This window comes from Pleurodeles waltl, chromosome 6 (genome assembly GCF_031143425.1).
Source record: "Pleurodeles waltl isolate 20211129_DDA chromosome 6, aPleWal1.hap1.20221129, whole genome shotgun sequence".
Lineage (NCBI taxonomy): Eukaryota > Metazoa > Chordata > Amphibia > Caudata > Salamandridae > Pleurodeles > Pleurodeles waltl.
This window is the reverse complement of record NC_090445.1, coordinates 383,832,382-383,845,803: the sequence shown is the minus strand read 5'-3', so window position 1 is coordinate 383,845,803 and position 13,422 is coordinate 383,832,382.

Genomic DNA, 13,422 nt, shown 5'->3' with positions numbered 1-13,422 from the left:
CCCTGGGGAGGCATAACCTTTTGATGCATTCCCAGGTTTACAAAATCTTGTAAATCTGTGAATGCATAAAAATCCATGGATGTTGCGTGGGAGCATGAATGCAACACCCATGTAAACACCTCCCTGGCCCAAAGTAAGGCACTGCAGCAAATTGCTCTGTGTTGCCTTCCTCCATAGCTACAAGGCTATGAAAAGCCATGCAAAGTGGCTTTGCTTGGCCTTGTAGATATAGATGAGCAGCCTGTGCTGCCAGTGCATCACAAAAAGTAACGCATCGGCGTGCAGGCCGCTCATAAATATGGGCCCAAGGGTTATGGATGTTGCATGGTAATGCAAAATAGTCAAAGTGTGCCTCTGCTCTGCTAAAAAAGATACAAATCATTCTAACACCAAACATGCAATACCTATGTTTGACAAACTCCACACCATTAAAGTATGATATATGGTATCAAAGTTGGCCAACAAATCAATAGGACCAGAAAATCCATTCCCTTATCTACATTCAGTTACAAATTTTCTATAGCTGACACCTCCACCTTGTCAGTACTTCTCCCTAGACATAAACTGATCTAACAGTTGTCCAAAATGCCATTTGCCCTAACATAGTCAGTCAATTGAGTATCAACTACTTTTTTAGTCAGAAAGAGTAACAGTGAAATAAGTTTAAAATTGATTGTTATCTTCTGATCAAATGAGACCTTTTTCAGCAGAGGTTTCACTACAGCTGTTTCCCAAGTATTAGATATTAGCTTAGTCGGAAAACATTTGTTTACATCTGGATAAATATATCGTAACTGACTACTTTAAGGTGTTATATCCAGTCAGCTTCTTCCGTCACATTGGTAACAGTTAGAGAAAGTACAGAGACCATCTATTTTTCATCAAGAAAAGTCTGCTTTGACTTTTTTTAAGATGTTTTTTACAGTAGCGGAAATTTTTAATGAGGAATTCATAACAGACATTCTTAACTCTCACAAAATTTTATTTAAAAAAACCTCATTGGCCATATTAAAATCCTGCAAGATTCGCTCCGAATTAGCGGGTAGTTTATTAGAACACACATTTTCAAAGTTTATGGTGGAGTCATAACTTATCTGCCGTTTTGGATTCAGTAGTCTGGAATATCCATTGCCAGACAGCCTAAGAGATTCCTGTAACTTTGTCATGTAGTGCATTGTCCCCAGACATGAAGCCTTTCCCTAAATGACACAGACACTCTAGAACTGATAACGCGTCCCGCCCTAGGTAATTTACTTCCTCTGGGACTCGTTTTAGGCCAATGAATCTTTTGACCCTGATTGGAGACACCTTAAGACGAGATAACTAATCAGCACATCACTCAATAGGTCAATAACTTCATCAATATTCACCATAGCAAATTAATCAAATTAGTTAATGACATTATTAAGAATCAAAACTCACCATGACCTTTCATCCATGAATAACCACAGAAAATTTAGTAAGATTTATGAGATTTATTCACTATTAGTTACACTCTACTAGTAAGTTTATTAGTCTCAAAACCAAGAAACACATCAATGATGTCACAATGTGGCAACTCGAGTAAGATTTAAGCAAAGCAAAGATCACAAACATTAGAACAAAGCACGGCGTCAACATGAATCAACTTTAGCGGAGTGTCATTAGCGCGTCTGTTCAACACAGCAAAGATTCAGTCATTTGTCTATTTGCACCCAATATTAGTGAACTCCTTGACTAACCTCTAATTAGCATCAGCATCTTGGGCTTCATGCAAAACAATTTAGTAACACGAATTTGGAAAACTTCTAACTATGGTCTCTGTCAAAAGCAGTTGGTACCTAGAAAGGAAAGGCAAACAGACAATTACAATTTTATCATTATATAGTTACCCTCGTAATGGGTCAGCATACAGAGCCAGTCTTCATCCTCAGGACATCAGTCGATTCACCATGAGCCAGGATAGAACAGCAAAGTCTCAGCAAACAGGTCAGAAAGTTCTTCCCTCATAAGGAGGTGAAGTAAATGTTGAGTAAAAGGATGGTTCAAAGTAAGAAAAAGTCTCACAAAGTAAAGATTTAGGATTAGCAGCAGTGTAATGGCTTCAAGGAACGGCAAAGGATGGCAAAAGAGTGTCCGATTTCTCCTTGTAACATGTCATTATATTAATCCGTGGAACAAGGCCTTAATTTCCAATTGGGCAAAATCTGGCACACCACTATCTCTGTCCAAAGGTTGAGTGGTCACCTTACTAGAATTTTCACCTAAGACAGTTCTCATGCAGTTCATTGGCTCCTGTAATTTATATCTTCATCGGGTGAGATGGCAGGTAACAAAAGTTACAGGCACGGCTTCAGTCAGTAGCTCCATTATCTTTAACAGTCAGGAAACCTTGTACCTGTTGCAAATTACATGTTGCATTCAGCAAGAATGGCTCCTTGAGTAAGTCGGGTGTCATGAGAAATAATTTACTACGGTTACACACACACATCCAGCTTCTGGAAAAGTACAGCTACTCGTCTTTGGAAGACAGCACGTTGCACGTTAAAAAAACACATTAAATATGAGACCAGGCAGCTAGGCCTAGACTCTTGCTAACTAAAGCCTAGTGTCTAAATTAGCAAATCCTTACTACATGATTCATAAACCTGGTATAAATTCACACATTAGTACATCATTAATTCGTCATTAGTCAAATTCATTAAGTCAACGTATACATTTGGTGGCCACTCCCCGTGGGCACATTTCAAATGCGTACATTAAAAACATATTAATGCGCTTTCTATGCGGCTTCATTGTTCCTTAGTTTGCAAGCAATTCATGTTAATTTTTATTACAAAACTACACTCCAACACAACCACCACTTATGCTTTCTTCTTCAAAATGAACTTAGTGCAGTGGTTTGGAGTATTACGCTCCCGCAGTTGCCGAGTCCCGTATGATAAGCCATGCATCCTGAAAACTAGTTCCACTAAAAGCAGACCTCCATGCGTCATCGAGGTTAGCAACAGATTCCCAAAAGGTTGATCGCATATTACCACTTCGGATCTCACTAATATGACACTCTATTGAGGCAAGTAGCTTGCATGATTCAGGCACAAAGCTCTACGTAGGAGCACCTGCCTAATCAAAAACTGACTACCTCTGGGGGGAATCAGACATTTAGTAGCCAAGAAGATCTGTTCCTTGAAATACCAATATTATGCCAATATATAATAAAACAAATTCCAAGGAACAATCCTTCTCTGGAAATGCCCATAGGAGTTTGAATTCCACCCCACCAACAGTTAGAACAGTGTTGTTCTATGGCGCCTTGAAAAAAGAAACAAAGCCCCTCTTTCATAAGTGAGTGTCTCTGCCCTACATGCTAAATCATAGCATTACCAGATATCTTCTTATCTGTCAGTAATTATGATCTTCAAAAGAATCGTTTCCTCAGTGAGACCTTGATGGAGATAATATTTGTATCTCGTAAGCTGCATTAAATATCTTTAGATGCGAATATCGGTTTGGATTTTTTACTTGTTACCTGCAAAAAATAGCTACTATTTCACACATTAGTCAAGTTTGAGCTCTATAAAAACCCAAATTAAAAAAGAAAGAAACAATGTAATTTGAAAGAAAATACAACTTTGAGGTCCACATGTACGAACTTCAGGTTTTGCGACTCGCAAAACCTGATGTACAACAGTGTCAATGACACTGTTTGCGATTCCCAATGGGGTCGCAAATTACCTACCTCATGAATATTCATGAGGAAGGTCACAATTTGCGACCCCATTGGGAATGGCCACCCTCCCAGGGGTGGTGGCCTGCTGGAGACAGCGGACAACCATGTCTGTGACTGCTTTTAAATAAAGCAGTTTTTTTTTTAAATGCAGCCCGTTTTCCTTAAAGGAAAACAAGATGCATTTCAAAACCAAAAATGAAAGTTTTGTTTTCATTTTTTCAGAGCAGGCAGTGGTCTTTTTCAGAGCAGGCAGTCGTCACTGGGATCACTACTTGCTCTGAAAAAATATTTTTGCTGCCATTCACATAGGGGAAGGGGTCCCTGTTGCAAATAGATTACCACCAGTTCGACACTGGTGTTAACTGCGATTGTTTAGCGACCGCATTTGCGGTCACAAAACAATCAAACATACCATCTGGATTCGGTATTAGGAAGGGACGCCCTTGTCACACCCCTTCCTAATACCGAATCGCAAAACCCAACCTGCGATTCTGTAACAAGTTGCCGAATCGCAGTTTGGACTTTGTAGATCCCAAATAGCATTTTTCTAGTCGCAAACTGCCCGATTCGCCATTTGCGACTTGAAAAACGCTTCTTACATCTGGCCATAAGTGACAATATACATTAAGCTTTTAGCAACTTACTTTCATATGCAAATGACACACATCTGAAGTAGAAAAGGTGTGCTATGCAGTGAATTATGAATGCTCAGCATGGATCTTAAACATGGCAGATAGCATCTCTTATTCAGCTTGCTGCACTTACCCCACATGCTTTTCCTATTAAGAGAGCAATCACTCCATTTATAACAATAGTAAGATATCTTGGGAAGTGTCACGCTTGCAGCACCACGAGGGATTCTCTGAGTCCAGGTATCTTCATAAAGGGAATTTATTGTTAACACTATTTACATAAGCAATTTAATGTTTTGTTTGGTTACTCTGAGAATTCTGTCGATTTGTGTTGCATCACCAACATAGCTGGCTTCTAAAGCAAATACATTTTGAATAGTGTGTTGAGGATGAGACTGAAAAAGAGCAGGGTTACTTACACTGCTTCAGTTCCGTATAGGTAAAGCGATTCTTCACGATTCATGCACGTACTTGCAAGGCTTCCTTTCTTTCTCTTTCATTCTGGGAGAGGGATGGAATCAGCCTTAGTGGCAACTCTTGATAATCAGGGACTCATTTGGAGTAATAGGCAACTTGGCCGGTCAAGTTTTCAAGGAAATCAGTGGAATATGCTTGTTTCCTCAAACTGAGATACTTGTAATATAATTCCTGATATACTTTTTGGCTTCCAAATGAGAGTTGCTGGAGACAGTATTTTTGACTGGGCTGTATAACATAAATGTGGGTTATCTGGGCAGTCTTTGCTATAACTCTGAACATCCCAACATGACAAGGTTGTATGTCAGAATACCTTTAGCAAAACTATTGTCCGGTAGAAATATGTTAACCATTATTTACAAATACATTGTTCTTGTAAGAAAATTGGTTATTAGTTGGGCAGGATGTGAACCATGCACACAGGGCCGGCTTTAGTGATGGTGGCGCCGGGTGCAACAATCATTCTTTCCACCCCCGCCATGACCCCCTCCTCCGATTCCATCCCAGCTAATGGGCATAAGTGCCTCCTACCTCTCCATAGCCCCTCTCTCACATATATTTCATTTTGTTTTAAATCACTGGTAAAGGCTGACTTTACTAATAAGAATGTGTATCTACCCAAATGATCCCTTTTTGGCAACATCGGGAATAGATAATGAAAGACTGAGGAAAAAAACATAACTTGCTAAACTATTTTATGCAGTTTGAATGCAGCTCTTTGATGACAGCTTGTAACAGTTACGCTTCTATAGTAGAGTTGTATCTTATGAACTGTGGAAACTAAACACCTCTGTGACAAAAGCAGTAACCCACTGAGCTATCCACATAAAATACAGATCTGTGATCTGCAAAGAATGTGTTCTTTGCAGCAGGCATATTAACCATCTGTGCTACTTTACGGTGAGTCAAAACCGCCACTAGACAAAACTCTGATAGATCTCTTCAGCAGAAGTATTAATCTGAAGAGTTACCTTCATATGTTTATTGTTTCCTGAAGGTAGGTAAACAAGGAACTCTGCAGCAGGTGTTTTTAAATCTTAGGTTATTGATAAACACAGCATCCCTCCTGAGGTCAGCGTCCCCTCCCCAGGTCAGCACCCAGTGAGGCCACACTAGTAGCACTGCTCTAAAGCCGGCTCTGCAGCACAAGTAATAGGCACATATTTTTTTCCTTTCTGGGAATCAAGTACCCTATTGCAGCATAGTACTTGACTCATTCAAGGTAGCGAAGCAAAGCAGTCCAGGACCTTACTCAGCGGAGATGGTGTGAGCTAACAATCATAGTTTCCTGGCACACAACAACAATACTCATTAAATTATTGTACAGTTAGTGCTTTTTCTTAAAAACTGAAAAAAGGTATATTTATTGCACACACTACTACACATTAAAGTACAAATGTATACAACAGGTAGATTAAAATAGATTTGGTGAAACACTTATATAACATTTGACCTTTAATGGGTCATACACCGCATAATCACATCATAAACATCAGGAAACATATTGACTTGATCAAGGGATCACCATATCAGTATCTAAATCAAAGCCTATTAGGTTTAACATGTGGTCATCAAATTACTGTATAGGTAAAGCTACTGGCTTTGTCCGGGGGGTCACAACATTAAAATGGCTAGGTGTTTGGATTCAGCATTAAAATGAACAGCTTCATTAATAATACTTAAAAATAAGCATTGCACTGTTAATCAATGATCATGTTCAGTAAATTATTTTAAGTAAAGCGTTTGAATAATATCTACAAACATGAGTCAGAAGCTTCAATGACCGGTTCAGGCCACATAATGCACCTGTATGACTTTCTTCAACCCCTTTCAGATGGCCATGGGGCATGCAAGGGTTACTGAGTCCAATTTTGGGGGTTATGCACTTGACTCTCAGTAGAAGATGTGAACAAGCAGTGTAAGGCTCCCTTGGAGGGAGGTGTGGATACAGATTAGTGACCTCCTCACTCAAAAGGCATGCAAAAGCAGCAATAAATGAATGTCCAGTAAAAAACGTACTTTTATAAACAAAATAAGTATTTTATTTCTAATTCTACTCATTCAAAATAAGGGTACAGCTTTCACAGACAACAACATATTTCCTACTTCAGGATGGGGCACCAGTGCTCAAGTGGCAAGTCCCTGTCCCACCCATTCCTCGCTATGTGATGAAGGTTCTTCCCCATTCACTGGAACTCACATCAGGCAATGCTCACTAGCAGGCCTTTTTTCAAGAGTCCACTCTGTCTCTTCAAATACAGTCCATAGTGCCTTACCACCGCAACTCTTTCAGTAGCCAGTCCCCCAGGGCCTAGCAGGCCCATTACAAGTCTTACCCACTCCAGCACAAAGGAAACATGCAGCGCCTGGAAACGTGCCCATCCATGGACACTCTCAGCCACTCTGATCTTGCTCAGGTCAGTTAGCTGCATGTGGCCTTAGCAGCAGGACTCAGCAGGCATAGGCTCTCTCCGTAGCCCACTTGATTGTGCTCTGGCAGCTATCAAAGGTGCTTCTGCACTCCTTCTGTGGGTTAGGTTTCCTCCGTTCCAAAATGTGGGGTAGGAATGATTCTGATACTCCTGATCCCGTTGAGGTCCCACGGCATTCTCACTCCGTCCATGGGTCGGGTGAATCGCAGTTTTCCTTACTCCTGGTGACCTTTAGATCACTGACGCTCACAGTTCACAAGTTCCTGCCTGATCCACATGGCACAAATAATTCCTGCAGCCCCTCCTGGTATATGTGGTTGCTGCACCACTGCCATGCAATGCTTTAGCCCTTACCGGATGGCAGTCTCTACCAAGGGAGCACCTCCTGGCATGCGGGGTCTTTGCCACGGAGTCACTCAGGCTTTGGCCCTTATCCCAAGGCATTCTTTTCCACTATGGTCCCTCCTGACTAAGGTGATAGTGACAACCACGCCACATAGGTTTCCGCCCTTACTGCACGGAAATGCTTTTACATGGATAACTTCATGGCAACCCTCTCCTGGCATAGTGGGGCTTCAAACTCAGTTTGCCACATGGGCAACAACATGATTAGTGCAGGTGCTGTCTTCTCACACCTCTCACAAGGAGTCCATTTAACAGGGTTCCCCACTGGACCTTGTTCCTTCCAACGCTCTCCTCTTCCTTACAGGGCACAATCGTCTTGGGAAGTAGGCAGGCACTAGTTCTTTAGGCTCCAGAGCAGATGATCTTGGTTTCCCTGGGTGATGTCCCCTCACCAAGCAGAGAGAGTAGCAGGCCTGGGCCCCCATTCCTAGTTGCAGACAGATGTTTTGCAGAGCCTCCTGTCTTCATACAACTCTATTTGCATGGGAGGTTACAATTTTTAAGGTCTTAATCTCCCCTTCTTATATTTAATTTCCTGACAATAAGTGTGTTTAGGGTCTTGGAATTTGAAGTTTTATACTGGGTTCTGCTTCTTTTGAAGTACATACTTCTCCTCTCCCTTTTCCTTTTGATAAGCTGTCTGTCACTGCAGGAGAGACTCCGCAGTTGACAGTCTCCCTATACAGAACATTGGGAGTGACAAGAGTTCACACCTGAATGTCAGTCACAGTGGTGTGGGCACAAACGTTTACTCTTTGGTTTCCAGACCCACTCTTTATGATTCCCTTATGAGGCCCCATCTCCTTCTTGATATGTGACCATGCCAATTCCTTGTGATCTCTCTCTGAATCAAATAGGGAGCCTTGCTCTCCCTCCTCCAATGTGTCCCACAAAGCTCACAGAAATGCAGCAATAGATAATCTCTCCGAGGGATTCCACTAACACTTCAAGTCTTCACCATGCAGGCCTGCCCTCCCTCAAAATGAACCCAGCATTCTTCATGTAGCATACCATTACAGGAACTCTTGCACTCAGTGTACGTGCAGAGTGCACACAGTCTAGGACTCCATGTATTGTGCCACAACACATTCACTCAGCACACTTATTCACCCTGTGCACACTGCTCAGTACTGTAGCCTTTCTGTATTGTGCAGGCACACCTACAGCCAGTGAACACATTCACCATTCTGCACACTCCACAACTCTCCATCCTTCATGTTTTTAGTTCTCACAGGTGCACATGCACCCAGTTCAGCAAGAATGCATTGCATAGCACTATTGCTTTAATGTCCTGTGTTCCTCGCAGTTATACATACATGTAGTACATGCACTCATCATGCATGCACTGCAGAGCACTGCTCTATCCCTGTATTGTACCCTTCTCAGGCAAACATACATCTAGTGTGAAGTCAGCACTCTTGTACTGTACAGCAGTTCACATCTAATTGATGTAGGCCAAAAGGCGAGTTAGACATACAGCAGTAGTACTTTAAAAAGTGAGTGAGAATGTAGGCCTCACTCTATTGACACAGGTTAAAAAGGACCTGTTCACTCCTACTGATCACTAGATGCTATGCTGCCTCCACTGTGCTCATGATTCTTAACTCCTGGTGAACGCAGTAACTTTCCACAATTATGAGGGTAGTATTTTGGGTGTCCCTTCTGGTACACCGTAATCCATTAGACAGGGCTATGTCATGGCAAATGGGGTGGTGGAGGCAGTGGACCGCATGACTCTTGGGGGTCTGGCTAACTCGGAAGCAGAAGGAAGAAGGCAATGTAGTCCAATAGCTTGCCTTCTCTGTCCCAGAAGAAGGGATCCCTGAGATGGAAATCTTTTCTGTGGGCCCTGGCGGATTAATACGCCAGGGCGGAAGAGAGTATATGGACGGGAGCTGAAAGCACATTCTTCTCCCACATAAATCATGAAAACACAATTGTGCCAAACTAGAGACCCTGGCTGACCATTTGGATGATTCTTTAATGTAGACGTGCGGCCCTACCAACTATATTTCTTTGTAAAGGTCTAAAGGCACATCTTTAAAAAGGCATGGCTCAGATACTGATGGACACATTTTCCTAATCATTAGCTTCTTTTGCTCCCGGTGCTGGGCTCTAGCCACCAGGGCCGCATCAAACAATCACATTTTAGAGGGAGCTGGTTTTGCTGGCTCACTGTTACAGTCTTCTCTCCTACCTCCTGATTCTCCTCTCCTGCTAGTAGAGAAATCCTGCACAGTCCCCCATCTACCACCCAGTAAGGCACCCTCCAACCCATTCTCACATGCCCCAGAGCCACCTGGCTGTCTTGCAGGCCATTTGAAGTGACAGTGGAGTCCAGATCTTCCTTCAACTCGTCCTCAGGGAGCACAAAGGGGCCAGTTCACTGGCTTTAGTGAGACCCATCATGTCCTAGGCATCAACTACAGACAGAGACTTTAGCAGGTGTCAGGTAGCTTCTACTTTCAGTTGTCTGTGATTCGGCATTTGTCACCTTCCAGGGACTTGTTCACTTATTTTATGATTTTATTTTTTGAAAGATATAAATGTATTTTAATGTTCATATATTTAATTTAATTAAAGATTTATTTCAAACATTAGGTAATAGTGCTGTAGCATTTTTCTGTTTGTTCCTTATGTAAAACAGATATGAAAGATTACTTTACAATAAAATTAAACATAAATGTATTTTTAATAATTTCCCCTACACTTTACAACAGGGAGATCCCCTCTTAAAGTGTGGTGTCTCTTCATGATAAAATATAGGAAAAAGTAAAGCAGTTTATTTAAAGGAAATGTTTTCAATAGCATTTTTCAGTACTTTAGTAGTACTGGAATAGTACTACAAAATGCTGTTTGTGAATAGGCCACAGTGTTTCTTTGCAATATTAGGGTTACAGAATATTGGAGCAATACCCATATCAATCTATTCACACCTAGGGAATTAGGAATTATGATCATGTTTCTAAGACCAGGGACTTCATTGGCTTCCCTTTCCCAGTGAATAGTATGGTAAGTAAGTTGAGACTTTATTGACTCAGTTTGTTTCGGGTTGGCTTCCTATCTCCTGATAGGTTGTGTCAAATAATGTATTATATTTCCAACAACTTTGCCATTTTCTATTAACTATCAAGTTGATAAAAAAGTCAAAAATGTAAGTGTAGCGTTTTTTTTCTTGTTGCCAATATTAAAATCAATACATGGTTGTTGCAGTAAAGTGTATGATGCCAAGGTGTTCTTCGAGTTTTTGTATTTAGTTAACCTCTCAATGTTTAATAGGCGCCTAAATACTTTTATTTTCAGTTTTTTTTTTTGTGTGTGTTTTAATTTTTTATTTGAAAGACATATGTATACCATGCATAGTATATTTCCTTATACAGCCATTATCAATAACTAGAACATGGCACAGACAGGATCTATCAACAATTGGGCAACCTTTAAGGGGGAGAGGGAGGAGAAGGCGGGAGAGGAGGGAGAAAGAGAGGGGGAGTTAAAGGGAAGACTGAGTGACAGCATTGGGGCAGGGGTGGTGAGAAGGTGTCAAGCTTGGAATAGGGCCATGTTAAAAATGAGGTCTCTGGTTGGCAGTCAGGTTACCCTCTGTCCAAGGAAGGACCCTCACTTTAGTCAGGGTAAGTCACACACAATCCAAATTATCCTGTGCCCACCGTCTGGTAGCTTGGCACTGAGCAGTCAGGCTTAAATTAGAATGCAATGTGTAAAGTATTTGTGCAATAAATCATGCAGTAACACAGTAGATCACGATAAACATACACCACACAGTGTTTTGAAAAATATATAATATATAACTGATAAGATGCAGGTCAAAACAATTAAAATGCAATAAGTATATGCTGAGATATCACTGTAAAGGTGATATAAAGTGTATTTAGTCTTTGAAAAGCAATAAATGTCTCTTTGAAGCACAAAGTACCTGGTTTGCTTTTGAAATCTCTGCAAAGAACCCCAGAGGAGGAAATGCGCAGAAAACAGGGAGGTGTGCGTCGATTTCTCGGGCTGCACACGGCAATGCATTGTTTAGTTTACATGCAGGGATGGTTGTGCATCGATCTCCGGCGCTCGGTCGTGGAGCCTGTTAGAAATGGGGTCTTTGGTTGACAGTCAGGTTGCCCCCTGTTCAAGGACCCTCGCTCTAGTCAGGGTAAAAGGGAAACACCCTCAGCTAACCCCTGTTTACCCACTTGGTAGCTTGGCAGAGCAGTAGGCGTAACTTAAGAGCGCTAGGTGTAAAGTATTTGTACCAACACACACAGTAAATTAATGAAACCAGTACAAAATGACACAACACCAGTTTAGAAAAATATGAAATATTTATCTAAACAAAACAAGACCAAAACGACAAAAGTCCGACATACACAAGTCCAGTTATGAATTTTTAGAGATTAAACTAAAAAATAGCACTTAGAAACAAAAAATGCTTCGATGAGATGTTACGGAGTCGTTCCCAACAAGCCAACACCAGCGGCGCCAGACACGGAGTCGTGTAGACCCCCAAGTACAGTACCTTTGGTGAAGAGTGAAAACAAGCCGATGCGCGAAGTCGGGGATCGCGGCGTCTGTGCGAAACGTTGAATCCGTGCACTTTGAGCGGCGTCGGTCACAACGTGGTGCGGCGACTTCCACGGAGTCGCAGACCTCAGCAGGGTTGCAGCGGCGTCGGGCCTGCGAAGAGCGGCACGTTCCAGTGAAGGTCACGGCGTCAGGTGCAGGCGGCGTTACCAGATTCAGCAGCGGCATCGGTCCGGAGTCGTCCGAAGTCGATTTCCTTGGATTTCCACCAGCTTTCCTTTCAAGGGCCCAGGGACTAGATAGGGCACCACTTGTCGGAGCAGGAGTCTCTCCAGAGACTCCAGGTGCTGGCAGAGAGAAGTCTTTGCTGTCCCTGAGACTTCAAACAACAGGAGGCAAGCTCTAACTCAAGCCCTTGGAGATTTATTCACAAGATGGAAGGCACACAAAGTCCAGTCTTTGCCCTCTTACTCTGACAGAAGCAGCACTGCAGGAAAGCTCCACAAAGCACAGTCACAGACAGGGCAGCACTTCTTCCTCAGCTATCAGCTCTTCTCCAGGCAGAGGTTCCTCTTGGTTCCAGAAGTGTTTCTAAAGTCTGTAGATTTGGGTGCCCTTCTTATACCCATTTTAGTCTTTGAAGTCACCTTTCTTCAAAGGGGACTCACACCTACTTGTGAAATCCTGCCTTGCCCAGGCAAGGCCTCAGACACACACCAGGGGGTTGGAGTCTGCATTGTCAGAGGCAGGCACAGTCCTTTCAGATGAGAGTGACCACTCCACCCCTCCCTCCTAGCAGAGATGGCTAATCAGGAAATGAAGGTTACACCCCAGCTCCCTTTGTGTCACTGTCTAGTGTGAGGTGAAAAACAACCCAACTGTCAAACTGACCCAGACAGAGAATCCACAAACATGGCAGAGTCACAGAATGGTTTAAGCAAGAAAATGCTCACTTTCTAAAAGTGTCATTTTCAAATGCACAATCTTAAAATCAACTTTACTAAAATACGTATTTTTAAATTGTGAGTTCAGGGACCCCAAACTCCACATGTCCATCTACTCTCTAGGGGAATCTACACTTTAATCATATTTAAAGGTAGCCCCCATATTATCCTTTGAGAGAGACAGACCTTGCAACAGTGAAAAACGAAGTTGGCAGTATTTCACTGTCAGGACATATAAACCACATTACTATGGTGGTCATTCTGACCTCGGCGGTAAAAGGCGCCTACCGCCG